Genomic DNA, 6,000 nt, shown 5'->3' on the forward strand with positions numbered 1-6,000 from the left:
GGCCACTCACCTATCTCAAAATTTTTAACCCAGAATTTTTCCCATCTAGAGGAAACACAGACACAAAGAGTGGAGCAAAGACTGACATAAAGGCCATCCAGAAACTCTCCCACTTAGAGATCCATTGCATCTGCAGACATCAAACCAAGACACTCTTACTGGTGCCAAGAAGTGTTTACTGACAGGAACCTGGTATATCTGTCCCCTGTGAGACTCTGCCAGTACAGTTTGTACAGTACAGAAAATACAATTGGTGATGACTCCTCATATAAAATTAAAATGTCATGCATATATTAATTTTGAATTTTATTGGTTATTTTATTTATATGCATTTCAAATATCCCATTACTGGTTTCCTATTCCAGCCCCCACCCTGCTTTTCAAAGGGAACTCCCTCACCCACCCACTCACTTGCCTCACTGCCCTACCATTTGTCTAAGCTGGGAAATGAAGCACCCACAGGACCAAGGGCTTCTCCTGCCATTGATGCCAGCTAAGGCAATCTCGTGCTACATATGCAGGTGGAGAATTGGATCCATCCATATGTAATCTGTGGTCAGTGGTTTAGTTCCTGGGACCTCTGTAGAGTCTGGTTGTTTGATATTGTTGTTTTTCCTATGTGGTTGCAACCTTGTTCACTTCCATCAGTCCTTCCCACAAATTCCCCCATTGTGGTCCCAATGCTCACTCTATAATCATCCATATCTGTATTGCTCAGGCCCTAACAGAAATTCTCAGGGGACAGCTATACCAGGCTCCTGTCAGCAAGCACTTCATTGTTTTTCTTGCATTAAATTCTTTTTTTCTTGAATATTTTATTTATTTACATTTCAAATGTTACCCAGGTTCCCAGTTTCCCCTTGGGAAACCCCCTATCCCATCCTTCTTCCCCCTGTTTCTGTGAGGGTGCTCCCCCACACACTCCACATTTCTGCCTGTCCATGTTGGCATTCTCCTACATTGTGGTATGGAGCCTTCACAGGATCCAAGATCTCTCTTCCAATTGATGTCTGACCAGGCCATCCTCTGTTACATACGCAGCTGGAGCCATGAGTCCCTATATATGTACTCTATGCTTGATGTTTTAGTTCCTAGGATGTCTGGGGTGTCTGGTTGGTTGATATCGTTGTTTTTCCTATGGTGTTGCAAATCCCTTCAGCTCCTTCAGTCCTTTCTCTAACCCCTCCATTGGGAACAACATGATCGGTACAATGGTTGGCTGTGAGCATCCTCCTCTGTAATTGTCAGGATCTGACAGCACCTCTCATGAGACAGCTATATCAGGCTCCTGTCAGTATGCACTTCTTTGCATCTACAATAGTGTCTGGGTTTGGTGGCAGTATATGGGATGGATTCCCCAGGTTGGTCAGTCTCTGGGTGGCCTTTCCTTCAGTCTCTGCTCCACATTTTGTCTCCTTATTTCTTCTTGTGAGTAATTTGTTCACCTTCTAAGAATAACTGAAGCATTCACATTTTGGTGTTCCTTCTTCCTGAGCTTCATGTGGTCTGTGAATTGTATCTTAGGTATTCCTAGCTTTTCGGCTAATAACCACTTATCAGTGAGTGCATACCATGTGTGTTCTTTTGTGACTAAGTTTCATCACTCAAGATGATATTTTTAAATTCCTTCCATTGGCCTAAGAATTTCATGACGTCAATGTTTTTAACAGCTGAGTAGCACTCCATTGGGTAAATGTACCACATTTTCTGTATCCATTCCTCTGTTGAAGGACATCTGGGTTCTTTCCAGCTTCTGGTTATTATAGATAAGATTTCTGTGAACATAGTAGAGCATGTGTCCTTGTTTCATGTTAGAGCATCTTTTGGGTAAATGCCCAGGAGTGCTATAGCTGGGTCCTCAGGTGGTACTATGTGCAATTTTCTGAGGAACCACCAGAATGATTTCCAGAGTGGTTGTACCAGGTTGCAATCCCATCAACAATGGAGGAGTGTTCTTCTTTCTCTGTATCCTAGCCAGAATCTGCTGGCACCTGAGTTTTAGATCTTAACCATCTATGATTAGTGTGTAGTGGAATCTCAGTGTTTTGATTTGCGTTTCTCTGATGACTATGAAGGTTGAACATTTCTTTAAGTGCCTGTCAGCCATTTGATATTTCTCAGTTGAGAATGCTTTGTTTAGCTCTGAACCCCATTAAAATGGGGCTATTTGGTTTTCTGGAGTCTAACTTCTTGAATTCTTTGTATATGTTTGATATAAGCCCTGTATCAGATGTAGGATTGGTAAAGATCTTTTCCCAATCTGTTAATTGTCCTTTTGTCCTATTAAGAGTGTCCTTTGCTTTACAGAAGCTTTACAGTTTTAAGAAGTCCCATTTGTCAATTATTGATCTTAGAGCATAAGCCATTGGTGTTCTGATCAGAAAAATATCCCCTGTGCCCATGTGTTCAAGACTCTTCCAGACTTTTTCTTCTAATAGTTTTAGTGCATCTGCTTTTATGTGGAGGTCATTGATTCACTTGGACTTGAGCTTGTACAAGGAGATAAGAATGGATAGATTTGCATTCTTCTACATGCTGAACTCCACTTGAACCAACACAATTTGTTGAAAGTGCTATCTTTTTTCCACTGGATGATTTTAGTTCCTTTGTTAATGATCAAGTGACCAGAGGTCTGTAGGTTCATTTCTGGGTCTTCAATACTACTCCATTGATCTACCTGCCTGTCTCTATACCAATACCATGCAGTTTTTTTCAATATTGCTCAGTAATACAGCTTGACGTCAATGATGGTGATGCCCCCAGAAGTTCTTTTATTGTTGAGAATAGCTTTTGCTATCCTGGGCTTTTTGTTCTAAAGGAATTTAAGAATTGCTCTTTCTATCTTTGTGAAGAATTGAGTTGGGATTTTGATGGGATGTTGGGAGCCAACTCCTAGCCAAAAGCGGCTATCATCTTTGCAGCCATCTTGAGCTCACAAGAGACTTGTTTTCAACAGGATACAACAGCTGAGCACACTCTGATAAACATCTTGTTTTTCTCACATATCTTGTTTTGCTGTTTAGTGCTGCCAGCTGCTAGGTGCACATGGTATCCATGCTGCTAGCCGCAGGTGATATCCACGCAAGGCACATGACGTAGTGCCTTCAGCTGTGCTTCTCCACGAGGGCAAGGAACGTGGTAAAGGTTATACATACCCAGGATTTCCTTTCAATAAAGAGAGAGACTTGATCAGACCCTCTGTCTTGTCTCCATTCTTCGCGTCTCTCTCCCCTCCATCCCCACTGTCTCTCTTGCTAAACCCTGACTCCGCGGACTGGAGCAGCAGCTCAGGCCAGGACAAAGTGGCACCCAAATGTGGGGCAGAACAGGTCGTTACAATGGGAATTGCATTGAATCTGTAGATTGCTTTCAGGAAGATGGCCATTTTTACCATACTAATCCTTCTGATCCATGAGCATGGGAGAGCTTTTCATCTTCTAACATCTTTGATTTCTTCAGATACTTGAAGTTCTTGTCTTACAGATCTTTCACTTGCTTGGCTTAGTCACACCAAAGTATTTGATATTATTTGGGACTCTTATGATAGTATCATTTCCCTAATTTTTTTCTCAGACTGTTTATCCTTTGAGTAGATGAAGGCTCCTGATTTGTTTGAGTTAATGTTGTATCCACTACATTGCTGGAGGTATTTATCAGGTTTGGAGTTCTCAGGTAGTTTTTGTGAAGTCACTTAATTATACTATCATATCATCAGCAAATAGTCATATTTTGATTTCTTTATTTCCAATCTGTATACCTTTGACCTCCTTTTGTTGTCTAATTGCTATGGGTAGGAGTTCGAGTACTATAATGAATACGTAGGGAGAGAGTGGACAGACTTGTCTAGTCCCTGATTTAGTAGGATTGCTTCAAGTTTCTCTCCATTTAGTTTGATGATGACTACTGGTCTGCTGTACATTCCTTTTACTATGTTTAGATATGGGCCTTGAATTTCTGAATTTTCTGAGACTTTTATCATGATGATGTGTTGAATTTTGTAAAGTGCTTTCTCAGTGTCTAATAAAATGATCATGTGACAGTTTTTGTCTTTGCATTTGTTTATATAGTAGTTTACGTTGATGGATTTCCATATATTGAACCATCCCTGCATCTCTGCAATGAAGCCAACTTCATCATGATGGATGACCATTTTGATGTGTTCTTGGATTCAGGTTGTAAGAATTATATTGAGTATTTTTGCATCGACATTCATGAGATAAATTGGTCTGAAGTTTCCTTTTTTCTTCTGTCTTTGTGTGGTTTAGGTATGAATGTAATTGTGGCTTCATAGAACAACTTGGGTAGTGTTCCTTCTGTTTCTATTTTGTGGAATAATTTGAAGAGTATTGGTTTTATTGGTATTGGTTTTGGAAGGTCTGATAGAATTCTGCACTAAAACCATCTGGTTCTGGGCTTTGTTGTTGTTGTTACTGAGAGACTTTTAATGACTGCTGCTATTTCTTTAAGGGTTATGGTACTCTTTGTATGGTTCATCTAATCCTAATTTTAACTTTGATATCTGATATCTGTATAGAAAATTGTCCATTTCATTCAGATTTTACAGTTTTGTTGAGTATAGTCTTTGCAGTAGGATCTGATGATTTTTTTTTATTTCCTCAGTTTTTGTTGTTATGTCTTCCTTTCATTTCTCATTTTATTAATTTTGATACTGTCTCTGTGCCCTCTGGTTTATCTTGATAAGGGCTTATCTAACTTATTGGTTTTCTCAAAGAATAAGCTCCTGGTTTTGTTGATTGTTTTTGTATAGTTCCTTTTGTTTCTACTTGGTTGATTTAAGCCTTGTGTTTGATTATTTCCTGTCCTCTTATTATTCCTCTTGGATGTATTTTCTTCTTTTTGTTCTAGAGCTTTCAGATGTGCTGTCAAGCTGCTAGTGTATGCTCTCTCCAGTTTCTTTCTTTTCTTTTCTTTCTTTTTTTTTTTTTTTTGAGGCATCAGAGCTTTGAGTTTTCTTCTTAGCCCTGCTCTCATAGTGTTCCATAAGCTTGGGTATGTTCTGCCTTCATTTTCCTTGAATTCAGTTTCTTTCTTTATTTCCTTCTTGACCAAGTTTTCATTGAGTAGAGCACTATTCAGCTTCCATGTGTATGTGGGCTTTCTGTTGTTTTTGTTGTTGTTGAAGACCAGCCTTAGTCGATGGTGATCTGATAGAATGCATAGGATTATTGCAATCTTCTTGTAGTTGTTGAAGCCTGTTTAGTGACTGATTATATGGTTAATTTTGGAAAATGTACCATGAGGTGCTGAGAAGAAGGGATATTCTTTTGTTTTAGGATCAAATGTTCTATAAATATCTGTTGAATCCATTTAGTTCATAACTTCTGTTAGTCTCACTGTGTTTCTGTTTAGTCTCTGTTTCCATAATCTGTCCTTTGCTGAGAGTGGGGTGTTTAAGTCTCCCACAACTGTTGTATTAGATACAATGTGTGTTTTGAGCTTTACTAAAGTATCTTTTATTAATGTGAGTGCACTTGCAATTGGAGCATAGATGTTCAAAATTGAGAGTTCATCATGGTTGATTTTTCCCTTGAACAATACGAAGTGTCCTTTCTTATCTTTTTTTTTATATATAATTTTGGTTGAAAATCAATTTATTTGATTTTAGAATGACTGCTCCAGCTTGTTTCTTGGGACAGTTTGCTTGGCAATTTTTTTCAATTCTTTTAATCTGATGTAGTGTCTGTCTTTGTCACTGAAATGTGTGGTCTATATTGCAGCAAAATGGATTTACCTATCCAGTCTGTTAGTCTATGTCTTTTTATTGGGAAATTGAGTCCATTGCTGTTAAGAGAAATTAAGGAAAAGTGATTTTTGCTTCCTGTATTTGTTGTTGTTGTTGTTGTTGTTGTTAGAGGTGGGATTATGTTTGCGGGGTTATCTTCTTCTGGGTTTGTTGAAAGAACATTATTTTCTTGCTTTTTCTAGGGTGTAATTGCTCTCTTTTTCTTGGAGTTTTCCATCTACTATCCTTTGCAGGGT

Source organism: Grammomys surdaster, unplaced genomic scaffold (assembly GCF_004785775.1).
Source record: "Grammomys surdaster isolate TR1022 unplaced genomic scaffold, NIH_TR_1.0 140, whole genome shotgun sequence".
NCBI lineage: Eukaryota > Metazoa > Chordata > Mammalia > Rodentia > Muridae > Grammomys > Grammomys surdaster.